This window comes from Physeter macrocephalus, chromosome 1, assembly GCF_002837175.3.
Source record: "Physeter macrocephalus isolate SW-GA chromosome 1, ASM283717v5, whole genome shotgun sequence".
Lineage (NCBI taxonomy): Eukaryota > Metazoa > Chordata > Mammalia > Artiodactyla > Physeteridae > Physeter > Physeter macrocephalus.
This window is the reverse complement of record NC_041214.2, coordinates 138571762-138588899: the sequence shown is the minus strand read 5'-3', so window position 1 is coordinate 138588899 and position 17138 is coordinate 138571762. Positions and strand designations below refer to the sequence as shown.

Here is a 17138-nt window from a genome sequence, read left to right as displayed (position 1 = left end):
TGAATGAACGCAACAGCATTGCTCATAAGAATAATTGGTACCATATGCATCATAGATACACTACTAAAAACACAGCATTCTTAGGAAGTCATTGGAAACAATATGGAAATTATTAATCACTTAACTCCACAAATATGACTCAAATCAAGGAATTGCTTATAATCCAATAACATATAGATTATATTTCAAATAAGAATTATTGTGTGCAACATAATAATAGAATTTTCTTAAATCTCTTAAATACCTTTATAGCACACATATTTAAAACAAGAATAGTTTATTCATTGAATTTTACTCTGTACTATCAAGTAATATAGTGAACTTTTAGCACTTTATAACTCATTGGAAACATCTGCTCTACAATTATTGAATTGATTCTTTTTAATATTCGAGGTTTTAGTGTTCAACAAAATATTGTATATCGTACATTCAATTGAAATATGTATGTTATTATAAACAGTATAATGGTTTAATTTTCTATATGACAGATTTGAACAAATTTCAATACATGTGTGTACTTTGCATTATTAAAATGATGTTTAACTACTTTCCTTTATTAATATTAAAAGACTATCTTAAAGCTCTTTTTCAAGCACGTTGATTGGGGCACAATATGGTTACTTTTTATGCTTTTTAATTTTATATAGGAATGCAATCATTATACGATCCTATCACTCACTCATAATTCACTATCTGGAAAATGGTCTTCAAAAACAAAGAAATAAACAAAAGCATATTAGGGATGTATTATGCAACTTAGATCAAGATTTCTATGTCAAAAATATGTTCCCCACCTCGCAAGTATTGCTAAAGAAATAGTAAGGTGAAGTTTTCAAGTAGAAGGGCATTCTCTTCTGCCAATTTTTAAGATGTTCAGCTGCCAAACCCATTTACTTAATTGAAAGAAAAGAAAACAAAATGTAAGAATCCACAGAAGTTAAAAATCAGAATGAATAAACCCAAAAGCAAAATGGCCAATTGTTATACAAGGTAACTAACTGCTGTTCCATAACTAAATAGGTATTCTTTGGTCCTTATCTCACTGCAACTCTGTTCATCATTAATTCCTATTGAACTATATCCTTCCTTTCTTGTGTGCCGACTTCCCTTGGCTTTCAAGACACCCACATGATCCTGATTTTTCTCTCAGTTTTGGTTGTAGTTTCCTTGGGTTTGGTTTTGGTTACAGCCTCCTGTCTTCCTCGGGGCCTCTGTATTCTGTCCTGGACTCTAGTGTCTTTTCAGTCAATACAATCCACTTAGGCACTCTTATCCCTGCCCACATCTACACTGATGATCTCTAGTCACTCTTTCTCCACCCAGGATTCTTCTTTCCCTGGAGCTACATAATTAGATATATCACATGCAGGGCAAGTCCATTTGATATATATCTCAAACTAGCATGTGCAGATGAATACATCACGCTTTACCCAGCATCACCTGACCTCTCCCAGTTGTCTTTCCATGAATGATACTAATTCTTTCTCATGTCCCATGCTATACCATGTCCTCAGTCTTGGATCAGTTGCTGAACATTTATTCATCTATTTATATTCTGAATAATGATAAATCTCAGTTTATTATCTTGCTCGACATTATGATTTCCAATTTTCAGCAACTGTGTTTCCATAGACCTATCTGCTCTCTGCCTCTCCATTTACAATTTTAGTTGTGCTGCTAAGTCGGAAGGATATTGACAGGCGTCTCTGGATTTCAGAGAGAACAATCACATTCAGGCTGAATGTGACCGAAAAAGACTCCCTGACTCTGCAAAAGCCTTCAACATTATGTTATTTCCTATGTTTCTCTTAGCAGAAAATCATTCCAGCTGCAGAAATTATTTCTTGTGTAGCTAAGAATAAGTCTTTTTTTTTAAAGCAAACTTTAATTTCTCATAACAACTTTATGAAGGTTTCACATCCCTGGACCTCATACTCTATAATTACAAATAACGTTGTGTTGCCTCCCAAAATAAAACCCCAATCCATTAGCCTGATGTTTACGGACTTCCATATGGTATTACCTTTCTGTTTAAGCACAGTTTACAATTTGGATACTGTTAATTTGGATTCCATTTAATGTGAATTATTTGTATTGTCATGAAGGTCCTGTGCTTTCTAAGCAGTCTTCACACATCTTTCTCAAATCTTTCCCCCTTTATCTCTTCCATATTTACACGGCAGTATTCTACCATCATTCTTTCAATTTCTTGGCCAGATATCAATTTATATTAAAAATAATCCCTGGTTGACTACTATACATACATATATAATGTCCCTGTGCATTTCTTGGGACACATTGCTTTTTCTAGTCTTACTGGAACTTCAGATTTTATCCTGCAGTTTTGATATTATAGTTGTACAAATGCGAGAATATTTTTATGGTACTTTGTGTGAAAGTCACCTGGACTAGTACCTAGGACAGAATCATTACATTCTAAAATTTTTATAGAGCAAATTAAGATATAGTGAAATGTACATATAATTTAATAAAGGAAATGTAATCCTTCAGCTATACTTTACTATGGATTAAAAACATGACATTTAATATCTTAATTAGAATGTGACAAGATACATTAATAATGATGCGAAGCAAATTGTTCCTTCTTTCATTAGGGAAATATTGTTCTTTTGCACATTAAAAAGTAAATTTACCCACCTTAAAAATCAACAGGTACTTTTGTTATTATGATAAGGTTTTTGACTTGTGGAAAGCAATCCGTGTGTGTAAAGTTTGCATGCTATTAGTAAAAATGGTTTTATTTAAAAGTTTTTAATAATATATCTAAAATTAATAGAAATTTCAGAAGAATAGAATTTCTTCTGGAATGTGTGTGATTCATTGAGAAATTGTAAGTCATTTTCAGAGTTGGCATTGGCTTTGTAATAATGCACAATATGCATTGACTAGAAGACCAAAGTCATTTCTTCTCATTTTTGACATTCCAAAGGACATCTTTCTCTTTGTGCTACAAAAAGGCATTACACATATCTGAAAGAAAATTCATTTATATCTTGGCTTTGATTCACCACCTACTGAAGATTCATTTAACACATCTGATATTTGATTGAGACAGGTTAATGGGCGTATTAGTTCTCCATCTAGTATTTTCAGTTTCTATCACTGCATTAACATGATTAGAAAGTGTCTGACTGTACATTATTATTCCAATCCTTTACAGAAGGACACTCTCTGAAATTTAACTGGATATTATATCTTTTGCCTTTCTGGAAGGTCAGCTTAAGAACTGCTTGAATAGTATTTCAATATTTTGATACAATGATTATTTATAGAGTTATTGTCCTTTCAATAATCCCTTAATCAAATATCTAAGTGATAACTACCATCTTCAGTTTAGTTCAAACATAAATATTTTAACTGTTGGGAATTTGAATTTATATATGTGTCATGTTTATTTTTGTGGCTTTACCTGACTAGACATTTACTGCCAAATTTGGGATCCAATTGTAGTGCACAACACATCTGAGTTGGACAGTCTTCCTTTCTTTCTTCTTCCTCACACTCTTGTCTTTGAACCTTTTTAGAGTCATTGACCCTTTGGCCTTTTTTTTTTTTTTTTTTTTTTTTTTTTTGCGGTACGCGGGCCTCTCACTGTTGTGGCCTCTCCCGTTGCGGGGCACAGGATCTGGATGAGCAGGCTCAGCGGCCATGGCTCACGGGCCCAGCCTCTGCGGGGCACGAACCCGAACCCGTGTCCCCTGCATCAGCAGGCGGACTCTCAACCACTGCGCCACCAGGGAAGCCAGACCCTTTGGCCTTTTGAGAAAATTGTGGATCATGTCACTTAGTTACTCAACATTTTTTCTGTACATGTGCAATTGTTTCACAATAAGCATCCAGGCGCTGAGGATATAAGCTGAGCAAAATAAAATAATTTCTGCTCTTCATGGAATTTAAGTTTAACCGAGAAGACAGATATTACTTCTAAGAAATAATACAAATAAACTCAAAAATACCATGTAGGAACACCACAGTTTCATTTTGGGGGTGTTAATGGAGGGGTGGGTTAGAGTCAGAGGTATGTTCCTTGTTAAACCGAAGTGTGGATTGGGATCTGGAAATGGTGAAAGAGGGGCAGTGTTGTAGAGAGAATTCTGGGCATATGCCACCAGAGGGCTTATGAGAGATCTGAGAGAGCCCATTAAGTGCAGAGAAGAGACTGTGAACATGTGGGATCTCCTGACATTGGGCAGGCTGATAGAGAACCCATGCAGAACCCAAGACACATGCAGACACACAACAAATTTGTACCCTTTGACTATATGTTATTTTTTTCTCATTGTATGCTATGCAGTTTTGGGGGAGTGATTTTTTTTTATCATATATTATGTTTGCATTATTTGCAATGGCATTAAATCTCTATTGAATGTAAATTAAACAGCTTCAAATACATAGAGGTAGCAGCAAGGCATAACTGCTAAATGTATAAAAAAAGAAAAAAGACTCTTTCCAAACGTTATTGGCATTAATTTACCCAAACTGACTTCTCAAAATCATGATAAAGTTTCATTACATTCACTAATTTCTGCAAAGAAATTTAAGCAGAAATATTGTCTTGCTCTTATAAAATTTCTATATTTACTCTTAGCTTTAATGTCTTTTTCCTCTGGGCTTGATCCCACCTTCCGAACTGTACTCCTATTTTGAGGTCATGAAATAAACTTTTGTACAATTACCATTTCTCCTAGCAGTGTAAATTGATGAAACAAAGAGTAATATGTCCAATAAAATTTCTTAACTTTTGTAGTTTCTTCACTGGTTCTAGGGCCCTTTTCTTCTCTTTGCACATACAGTCAGTAATTTATTCAACAAATAGGAATTAAATATAGGAATGAATAACTGCTAACACATACAATAGGTGATAGATACATACTAAATATTTTACATTTATTAGTTCATAATACTGCTATGATCCTCATAATAGTGCTATGAGATTGGGACTAATATCATCCCCATTTTAAACATGAGCAAAATGAGGCGCAGAAACATTAGATAACTTGCCCAGGTCCCATACAGCTTATAAGTGATAACAGTGGGATACCCAGGCTGTCTGGCCCTGGAGTTCATATTCTGAATTACTTTTGCCATACTGCTCACTACCTGGGCCATAACTATGTGGCTGAGTTACATACTGTACCATAGCTATGTGACCAGCACTATGCTGGATTCTGAGGACAGAAAGATGGATAGGAAAGGCAAAGCCTGTAGTCTTAAAGGTTAAAAGGCTTAGAGAAAAATCATAAATTTCATCTGACATAGATGAAATTAAGGAAGAACACCTAGTACAGTCTACAGAGGTGAGGAACAATTACTTGCAGATATTTCTGCCTAAACAGGGTCCTGAAGGACAAGTAAGGCACCAGATTGGCGGCGTAATTTGCAGGGCCCACTGAAAACTGAAATGTGAGGTCTTTTGTTCAAAAGTTACTATGAATTTTAAGACAATCACAGCAGCACTTTAAACCCAATGCAGGGCTCTTCTGAGTATTGGGCTCTGTGCAACTGTACCTGTCACATATCCATGAAGTCAGCCCTGGCCAAGCAAATAGGAGGAAAGTTAGGAAGGAAATGGGAACTGCATAGGCCTGGACTAGAGGGGAAAATGACATGTTCAAAGAGTTGAAAGAAGCTCCCTAGCGCTGGCATATCCAATATAAGGCGGAGAGAGGTAAGACGTGAAGTGGCTGGAGAGACAGACAAGAATGCCAAAAAGAGCCTCAAAAGTCAAAGGAACATTGACAAAAACATGAAAGGATTCTCAACATCATTAGTCATCATGAAAATGCACACCAAAACTCCATACTACTTCATGCCCTCAGGGATGGCTATAAACAAAAAGACTAACAGGTAATAACAAGCATTGGATAGGATCTGGAGAAAACGGAACTTTAGTGCACATGTGATCGGAATGTAGAATGGTGCAGGTGCTTTTGATAAAATGTCTGACAGGTACTCAAAATGTTAAACACAGAGTTACCGTATGATTCAGCCATTACACTCCCAAGAGGATTAAAGATCTATGTCCACACAAAAACATGTACTACATAAATGTCCATAAGAGCATTATTAACAAATCCAAAAAGTGAAAGCAACACAAATGTCCATCTACTAATGCATGGATAAATAAAATGTACTATTTCTATATAATAAAATATTATTTATCAATAAAAAATATGAGGTACTTACACAAGCCACAACACAGATGAACCTTGAAAACACTATGCTAAGTGAATAGAAGTTAGTAACAAAGTCCACATTTTGAATGCTTCCATTAATACAGAATTTTCAGAACAGACAAATCTATAGATACAAAAGTAATTGCCTAAGGCTGGCAGGTGGTGGTAAGGTGACTGGGGAGTGACAGTCAAGTGGAGCGGGACTTGTTTTTTGAGGTGATGAAAATGTCCCCAAATTTATTGAGTTGATGATTGCACAACTCTGTGAATATACTAAAAGGCAATTTATTTAATTTTACCCTTTGATGGGTAAATTGCATGCTATGTGAATTATATGTTAGAAAATATTAAAAATTAAAGCCAAAAGACAGAATGAGTGTTCTATAAAGAACTGGAAAGGACACGCAAGGTTTTGGCCGAGGAGTAGGGAGAATGCATTTGTTATCTGAGAGCAACATTCATGCCTCAGGGTAGAGAATAAATTTGAAAGGGGGAAGAGAAAACACCAAGAAACATACTGCAATGATAGTGTTCTGGGAAAAGGTAGAGGTAGATGAGATGGAGAGAAGTGAGTGGATTCTAGAAACATACTGAGGAAGAATCCACAGCATTCAGTGAATGTTTAGATGGGAGCTGGTGATGAAAGAAAGGAGGAAAAGGATATTTTCAAGTTTCTGTCACAGATCCCTGGATGGGAAATCTGATTTATTCTTAGTAGATTGCTGTAGGTATATAAAATTATACATATATCTGCATATATTCACATTTGACCATAACAAATCATATTTTAATAACTAGCATACATTATATTCCATATTACATACCCAGTACTGTACTATTTGAAATTGAAATGCTATGATAATCAGGCCAAAAGCAGAATAAACTTTTCAGAGATTTTAACTTAAAAACATTAGAAAAGGTGAATTCCAACTGATAATTGTCAAAATGCTGGTTTTCATAATGTGACCCGAATATTTTGTATTGGTGCCTGTGCGTGCTGCCTTCTTTACCTTAATAGTAGGTAAGACCAGAGACTAGAGAACCAAATGGGAGACTTTACATCCTGTTTGCGCCATCTATAAGCTTTGTAACCTGGAGTCAACTACTTAATTTAGCTGTACCTCAGTTTCTCTCTCTGTATAATGGGTTTAAAAGTACAGCCTTTATAGTAATGAGGGAGATTAATGATTTGAACATTTGAAAAGAGCTCAGCACCTGTTAAGTACTTGGCAAATAAACTGGCACAAAACATCTGATATCCAGACCTAAATGATAAATATGTGAGTTTACACAATATCCATTTCATTGTGAGGTCCAAAGGCATTCTATCTCAAAGGGAAATGACACCTCTCCTATCTTCTTACTTAACAGTGCATTACTGTTGCTAGACTTTTCTCATGATTCCTTGAACCACATGCCAGTTATTAATTTATAATATTATAAAATATTTATAATATTTTATCAATGAAAATATGTAAGATATTCAGTAAAAAACAAAATAAGGATGAAAAGCTACTATAGGACAGCAAAATTACTAAATAAATAATAAATTATAAAACATTCACATATAAATAATTAAATTGCCAAATAATGAGATTTATATTTTATTTCTCCATAATACTAATAACAAATCCCTAGATATTGAAATTATCTGTAATTGCCACTACGTTTGTTGATGGTTTGGCTATATCCTTGACCCTGCCCTTCATCAGAAGTACCTTCCCTGCTCAAATGCCATGACTTTGGTGTCAAAAGCCTTGTCTTGTAGGCTTTATACAGACATAGGCTCTGTGTCATTATTCAGTGGTTTTAAATTTGTGGATTCTAATGACTGTGTATCATTTCCAAAATGTATATAGGAGTTAAAGCTGTATTAAGTATCCTGACCCTATGTCTATATCACTATTACTTATGGTCATTCATTGTGATTGGAGTTCTAAGCAAATAAATTAGGAGAGGAATGTGCTTGTAGTATGGCTGATCATTTTAATTTTGGCAACACCGTTGTTGACTCTGAATGACAAGATACTTATTTTTTTTGTTGTTTCTTGAGTGTATGTGCAATTTTAATCAAATATGAAGATACTAGAACAAAATATTTGATATCAGTGTTGTTCAGAAAATTCAGGACATAGGACTTCAAGCCATAAGTATGGGGCTAGTGTAGAAAGACAGTAGGCTTTCGGTCCATTTAAAATGTCATTGCTTTCCCCAAGGTTAAGAAACCATGAAAAAGAGGATGATCACTATTGTTTTTGAATTTCCAATTTTTCTGTATATCCTTCATAATGGAAAATAAGCAAAGAAATAAAACTCCTCATTAAAAAATCAATAAGGGATAAAGAAGCCAAGAAGAAACTTAAATCTAAAAGTTACATCCTATCCTGAGCTAAAATTTAGTTTCATGGCACACAACAATGAGAAGATAGAAAGGAAGTCTGAAAGAATGAGGCACATTATACACTGAAATTCTTCCTAGTCAACATTTATTATAAGATGGTCAGGTGTATTGTGATGATTTAGGCACATAATTGAACTTACCTTTTGAATATTGATATCACATTATTACACCATACTGCTCTGGAAGTAACATAATGACTAAAATATAGACTCCATTGTTTCAAAGCTTTGAATAAGCCATAGGTTTGGTTCAATGTTTTTTTTAATTCAGATTTTTAAATGTTTTTCTTTATAACATAAACATAACCAACTGGAAAACAGATAAAGTGCAATACTAAAAATATTAGAATTGGAATGGCATAACATTGATAATGACTGAGGCTGAAAGAACGTGGGGTTTCATTATACCATCCTCCAGTCTTTGTTTTAAATGTACATCACACATTTTATCATGGGAATTTTTAAACAGCATAACCAAGATGGGATGTGTTCCTTCATCCGATTTTCTCAATTGTTAGAACATATAGAGCACAGCAGAACCCAAATTAAAGTCTAGAGCATGCTGCTACAGCCTACTTACAAACCCATAGATTTTTGTATTTGATATTTTGTATTTTGTATTGTATTTTTGTATTGTATTATTTTGCAGAGTTATCACAGTGCAAGTTGGCTACTACACAGTACATAACTTTTGTTGCTTTTCCCTAGGCCTGGTTAGAATTACTTAAGTTTGTGTAGCCTCAGTGCTAGATACATGATAAATGTTATTATAATCAGTGATGTAGTTAGTAGCAAGTGTCCCAGCGGTATGGCAATCTTGTCCAAATTAGAGACAAATGAAAGATTTTTGCAAAGCAAAAAGCACAATATGCAACAGCAATTAGTACATTAATGTTAAATGAAATGTTTAAAAAATGCCTGACACATAGTATATATTCAATGTTAACAATAGTTATTATCCTTTTCCTATAGTATATCTTTATACAAATTCCTACAACATGTCCTGTAAGGGAATAACTACAGTGTGAAGAAATACAAAATATTTTGGGAACATTCTTTCTTTGCTCTATCTAGTGAGACAAATAGGGCCCTATTCTGAGCCTTCTTTAGCCAACACTTACTCAAAGCATGAAAAAGACACAGGACTGCTCTAAGTATATGTATGTTTTCTTCCTGTCTATGTTTCATTTGGATAAATTGTATTTTCCTGTCTTTGATTTTACTAGACTATTCTTCTGCAGTATCTAATCTTCTGTTAATCCAATCCAAGGTCTTTTTTACTTGACATTTTTTGGATCCCTAGAACGTTGATTTAGTCTTTTACTTTGTCATGTTTCTCTGTATTATGCTCATGCTTTCCTTTTATCTTGTAGTACATGTGCAGTAAAAAAAAAAAAAAAGAAGTTCCTATCTACCAGTACTGTTATTTGTGACAATGGATCTGTTTTTATTGATTGATTTGGTTTTTTCCCTATTATGGGTTATATTTTCATGCACCTTGTATACCTCATAATTCTTTATTGGATGTCAAACATTGTAAATTATATACTTTGAGTTATATGAAAACAGTTTTATTCTTTTGAGGCTTTTAAACTTTGTTAGGCAAGCTGGAAGCAATCTTTAGTTTAGGACTAATTTGACCACACTACTGAAGCAACATACTTCAGTATTCCAGTGGTTCTTTCTGTGGCCTTGGAAAGTTTCCTCACACACACATACACTTATCAATACTCAGCTGAAGACTCTTGGGGTAAGTGCTGAAGATCTCTAGAGCTCTCTCTGTGTGAATTTCTTCTCCACAGAGCTCTCTCCTCTCTGGTACCCCATCCTGTGATTTCTAGCATCCTAAGTCATTCAAACTCAGAACACTGGCTCCTCCTCAAATAAAAGAGTCAGACTCTTCATCCCTGTGCTACAGCCTGGAAACTCTCTACACAGTACGCTCGACCAGTCATAGGGGTCACATCATTTGTTTCTCTCCTCTCATGGATCAATATGCTAATCATCATGACATAAATTTTGTCTGTTGTCATTATTTAAAGTCAGAGTATAAATCAAGCCCTTTTTTATCTAATATGCCTGGAAATATATGTTCTAACAAGTATTTTAAATTGTCACTAGTCCCACACTAACATCAGAAAATGCAATGCCTTTACCATCTAGAGATCAACTTTTGTCACATACATGAGAATTCTTATGGTATACAACACATCGCTATTAACAGCATCACTTTTATCAGACTAATACCACAAAGTAGAGTAGTACCTGGCAATGTATGTGTATATTTTTCCTTCTTTTAAAAAGTCACATCATTTCAAATACATATTAAAGTATATACAACATAGGATATATAAGAAATGTTATGGAAATGATGTGTATAATTACTGTCATATGTACTGGCAGTGTTATAGCAAATATATGCTCCTTTTTTAACACACAGCTATGTTGAGTGACTCATATACTTTACTTCAGTGCCTCATTTTAGGTGGGAGGCTCAAGAAGATAAAAAAAAAATCTTATCTCTGCGTTTTGAACTCTTCTCAGGTTGTCTTACTGTCTGACAATTATGCAATTGACCTAATTATTTTAAATAAAAAGCACTTTATTTATTGGAAATGTTTTATATTATACATGCACATAAACACCAAAAACTAACAATACATAAAAACACAGTTTAATCAAATCATTTTGCTACATAGACAAAGAAACAAGCTACCTTTAAAAGATGGCTAAAAATATGTGTGTATAATATACACGAACTCCAGTGAGCTGCTTTAGTTTGGTTTTGGTTTTGGATTTTGTTTGTTTTGTGGTAAAGTATCTATTCATAAAGAAAAGACAAATTAAAACAAATACTGCATATACAAACTAAACTTTTTATAGTTTAGAAGTCTTCCACTAAAAGAGAAGGTACTCTCCAGAAAGGATCTAAGTTATCAAGATAATAAAATAATGCATAGGAGAAAGAAAGGTGGAAATGTTAACAAAATTTATTTATTTTTTACCAAAAGCCAAATGGTGTATTAAGACAGTTTCAAAGTGTGGAATAAATGAATCAGTGATACAACTCTAAACCATAGAAAGGAAAAGATACAGTGTGGTCTTTGTCAAAACACTAAAAGAGAAGGTAAAGCCTATATTTCTATATTAATTCTTTTATAATAAAAGAAAATCATGGCTCAGACAGGTCTGTGATGAATCTTTACATTGATATATATCAATCATCAGGCAATAAAAATGTACAGACATTATCATTAAAGCGGGGCATGGTGTAAACAGAGAGCCAAGAAGCAGAGATGGTCTGGGAAGTTATATTACCTTTGTTACAACAATCAAAAATGATAAGAAACAGCCCTCAACAAGTTTCTAATTGTGTGCTGGGATATGCAGGTATGGGATGTGTAGTAAATAATTATACTACAGGGCAGATTGTCATAAATTATATGAGAAGGTGTTAGAATAGCATACTTCTAAGCACAATGTGCTATCTCAAGATGCTGATCAAAACAGCCAGCCAGGCATGTTTCTGTAATAGGAAGAGGAGATCCAACATCTATGGTACACACAGGAAATGTGTGCAGTTCTATTGCTTGCTAATCTCCTGCTTCTATAAAATGTGTCTATGGAAATTCCTTAATTATCACCATTTCTATCATTTGGTCTCAGAGGATATTTAATTTATGAATAAGCAAATTATTAATTCACTATGCAATGAGAGGATTATATAAATTTATTCAAATTGTTTAACACTGAGTATGCTACTATTACTTTAGCATTATGCTTTTTCCTTTTTAATTTTTGTCCCAGTAGCTTCACAACTCCTATGACTCAGACAGATGCAGTGTACTTCAAAACTGAATGCAAATATCCATATAGTAAGTCAACTCGAGTGTTCTGTACACAGTTTAAGTTCTTATCTGGTTTCAGATTTTGTAATTAAAAGAATAGTGGTCTGCAATTTATACTTAGTTTACCTAAAGAATTCAACAATTAACCTAAATACACATATAGTTAAAAATCAATAGTCTTACTATACAGACTTCAGGTTGGCAATCAAGGACTCTCTCAGCAAACTCAAAAGTGCTGGAAACTGCAATTAGTACTTCAAAGATTTGTGATAGTTTTCACTACACTTATGACTCACAATGTACATTCAAAGTTGTAGATGGATAAAGTACACACACTATTGAAAATCTTCCAGCACCAAGGATTGATGGAGGAAATGTGAAATCTTATTTGGTTGAAATTAATTGATCTTAATAGTAGGATTTGAGGAAAAAATGAAGGTAATAGAGATTTGAAGAATGGCCTATCATATAGAGCAGTGTAGGTAATAAAAGGGATTTCCAAATGATATGAGAAGCTATTGGAGGCTTCTGAACAAAAGAGTGATATTATCTGGCTTATTTCAAATGGACCAATTTAGCTATTTTAATGAGAATAACCGGGGACAAAGGTGAATGCATTAAAACCTCTTAAAAGTTATTGCAATAGTCTAGGCAAGTCACTATGTTGGCTTGGACTAGAGCAGTAACAGCTGCGTTTGGAGAAATGATCAAATTTTTAATATATTTAAAATAAGCCTAACAGGATTTACAAAATTTGAATGTGTGTATAACAATCAATAAGTCAAAGATTACACAAAGAATTTCAGACTATATTACTGGAGGGAAGGAATCACCATTTAATGAAATTTGGATGACTGACGGAGAAGCAGAAGTAGAGATAATGTATAGAGTTGGACTGGATACTTTCAGTTTAAGATACTTATTTAATATCCAAATGGAGCTACTTGGTAGACCACTGGATACAGACAACTAGGATTTAGTGGAGAGGTTCATGTTTAAAATTTGGATTTTACTGAACCGAGCTGGTAATTAAAGCCATGAGACTAGATGAACAAGTCAAGGGAATAAACATAGTTAGAGAAAGGAATCCAAGAATAGACCCCAAACTAGGGCCCTTGATAATTTAGAGATCAATTAGAAGACAAAGACTGATAAGAGAAAAAACAGGAAAGTATACCATAAGCCAAAGACCATGCAACAAGCAGAAAAGATCATTTAATTGGATCAATGCTTCTCTTAGGCAGAAAAGTAAAATCAGGACTGCTAATTTGTGATAAAATTTAGAAAAGTGAATGTTATTAGTAACAAGATTTCCAAAGAGTTTTAGTGGAGTCATGTGGTCAAAGCCTGACTGGAGTATATTCAAGAGATAATTCTAGGAAGAATTTAGAGAGAACAAGATTAAACAACATTTTCAAGGGATTTTGCTATGAATAGAGGATAGAAATCAGATGGGATTTGGAAGCCAAATGTAGTAGCTATCTATCTTTCTAATATTTGAACAGAAAAAAATATATACTCATTGATGAAGGATATGTGGTTATAACTATAATTAACCACACTGTGCCTTTCACATCCATGACTCATTTATTTTGGACTGGAAGCTAGTACCTCTTAATCTCCCTCACCTATTTATTTCCTCCCTCCACCCAATTCCCCTCTGGCAACCACCTGTTTGTTCTCTGCATCTGTAAGTCTGTTTCTGCTTTGTTATGTTTGTTCATTTGTTTTGATTTTTAGATTCCACATACAAATGAAATAGTATTTTTGTCTTTATCTGTCTGGATTATTTCTCTTAGCATAATACCCTCTAGGGCCATCCATGCTGGCAAGAGTTCATTCTTTTTTTATGACTAAGAAATATTGATATGTCATGCTTCCTTTATCCATTTATATATGGATGGGCACTTAGGTTGCTTCCATATCTTGGCTCTTGTAAATAAAGGTGCATTGAACACAGGAATGCATATATCTTTTCAAATTAGTGTTTACATTTTCTATGGATAAATACCCAAGAGTGGAATTGCTGTATCATATAGTAGTTCTATTTTTAGTTCTTTGAGAACTCTCCATACTGCTTTTCATAGTGGCTGCACCAATTTACATCCCCACCAACAGTGCACAAGTGCTCCCTTTTCTACACATCTTCTCCAACACTTGGTATTTGCTGCCTTTTTGATAATAGCCATTCCAACAGGTGTGAGGTGATATCTCATTGTGGTTTTGATTCGCATTTCCCTGATGATTAATGATGTTGAGCATGTTTTCGTATGCCTGTTGGCCATCTGTATGTCTTCTTTGGAAAAATGTCTATTCTGGTACTCTGTCCATTTTTTAAATTGGGTTGTTTGGGTTTTTTTGATGTTGAGATGTATGAGTTATTTGTATTAGATATTAATTTCTTATCGGATATATGGTTTGAAAATATCTTCTCCCATTAAGTAGGTGACCTTTTTGGTTTTTGATAGTTTCCATCTCTGTGCAAAAGTTTTTGAGTTTGATATAGTTCCATTTGTTTACGTTTGCTTTTGTTTCCCTAGCCTGAAGAGACATATCCAAAGAAATATTACTAAGATCGATGTCAAAGAGTTTACTGCCTACATTTTCTTCTAGAAGTTTTATAACTTCAGGTCACACATTTAGTCTTTAATCCATTTTAAATTTATTTTTGTGCATGGTGTGAGAGAGAAGTCCAGTTTGGTTCTTTTGCATGTAGCTGTTCAGTTTTCCCAACACCATTTAGGCTATCTTTTCTGTATTGTATATTCTTGCCTACTGTGTCATTGATTAATTGACCATAAAAGTGTGTGTTCCCTTTTAGGCTCTCTATTCTGTTCCATTGATCTATGTATCTGTTTTTGTGCTAATACCATATGGTTTTGATTACTGAAGCTTTGTAGGATTGAAATCAGGGAGCATTAAAACTCCAGCGTTGTTATTCTCTCTCAAGATAATTTTGGCTATTTTAGGCCTTTTGTGTTTCCATACAAATTTTAGAATTATTTGTTCTAGTTCTGTGAAAAATGCCATTGATATTTTGATAGGAATAGAATTGAATCTGTAAATTGCTTTGGATACTATGGTCATTTAACAATATTAATTCTTCCAATCCATGATACCAGTATATCTTTCCATCCGTTTGCATCATCTTCAATTTATTTCATCAGTGTTTTATAGTTTTCTGAATACAGATCTTTTATCTCCTTAGTTACATTATTCCTATATATTTTATTATTTTTGATGCAAAGGTGAATGAGATTGTTTTCTTAATTTCACTTTCTGATAGTTTGTTAATGTACAGAAACGCAACAGATTTCTGTATTTAATCATGTGTCCTGTAATTTTACTGAATTCACTGATGAGTTCTAGTAGTTTTTAAGAGGCATCTTTAGGAATTTCTATGCATTGTATCATGTCATCTGCAAACAGTTACAGCTTAACTTCTTCCTTTCCAATTAGGGTTGATCTTATTTTTCTTGTCTGATTACTGTGTCTAGGACTTCCAATACTATGTTGAATAAAAGTGATGAGAAGAAGCATCCTTGTTTTGTTTCTAATCTTAGAGAAAATGCTTTCAGCTTTTCTACTACCTGTGGGCTTGCCGTATATGGCCTTTATTATGTTGAGGTATGTTCCCATGAAACCCACTATATTAAGAGTTTTTATCAAAAATGGATGTTGAGTATTTTTCAAAACCTTTTCCAAATCTATTGAGAGAATATGATTTTTATTTTTCAGTTTGTTAATGTGGTGTATCACATTGATTTGCAGATATGGAACCATCCTTGCATCCCTGGGATAAATCCCACTTGATCATGGTGTATGATCCTTTTAATGTATTGTTAAATTCAGTTTGCTAATAGCTTGTTGAGTATTTTACATTTATGTTCATCAGTGATATTGGCCTGTAATTTTTTTTTGTGTGACATCTTTGTCTGGTGTTTGTATCAGGCTGATTCTGCCCTTGCAGAATGAGTTCAAAAGCAATCCTTTCTCTGCAAATTTTTGGAATATTTTGAGAAGGATACAAGTTACCTCTTCTCTAAATGTTTAGTAGAATTCACCTGTAAAACCATCTGGTCCTGGACTTCTGTTTGTTGGGAGCTATTTTATTACTCACTCAATCTCATTGCTGATAACTGGTCTGTTCATATTTTCTATTTCTTCTTGGTTCAGTCTTGGAAGATTCTACATTTATAAGAACTTGTCCAATTCATGTTGTATATTTTATTGGCATATTGAATTGTTCTTTATAATTTATTATGGTCCCTTGTATTTTGATGGTATTGGTTGTAAATTCTTTTTCATTTTCCATTTTATTTATTTGGGCCCTCACTCTGTTTTTCTTGATGAGTCCGACTAAAGGTTTATCAACTTTATTTCTTTTCAAAAAACCAGCTCTTAACTTCATTGATCTTTTCATTTTTTTATTCTCTATTTATTTCTATTCTGATTTTTTGACTTCTTTTCTTCTGCTAACTTTGGTTGTGTTTGTTCTTATTTTTCTACTTTCATTACAAGTCAGGTTAGGTTAGGTTGTTTATTTGAGACTTTTCTTGTTTCCTGAAGTAGGCTTCTATTGCTATAAACTTCCCCCTTTCACTACTTTTGCTCCATCCCATGGATTTTGGATTGTTATGTTTTTGTTTTCATTTTTCTCCAGGTATCTTTTGATTTCTTCTTTGATTTCTTC

General features: G+C 33.8%; 1 protein-coding gene across 1 annotated transcript in view; it reads right to left on the bottom strand.

Annotated features, from left to right (window-relative positions):
* NCAM2 (neural cell adhesion molecule 2) overlaps positions 1–17138 on the bottom strand; it is a 230660-nt gene that overhangs the window by 137816 nt on the left and 75706 nt on the right. The gene's annotated exons all lie outside the window — the stretch shown is intronic.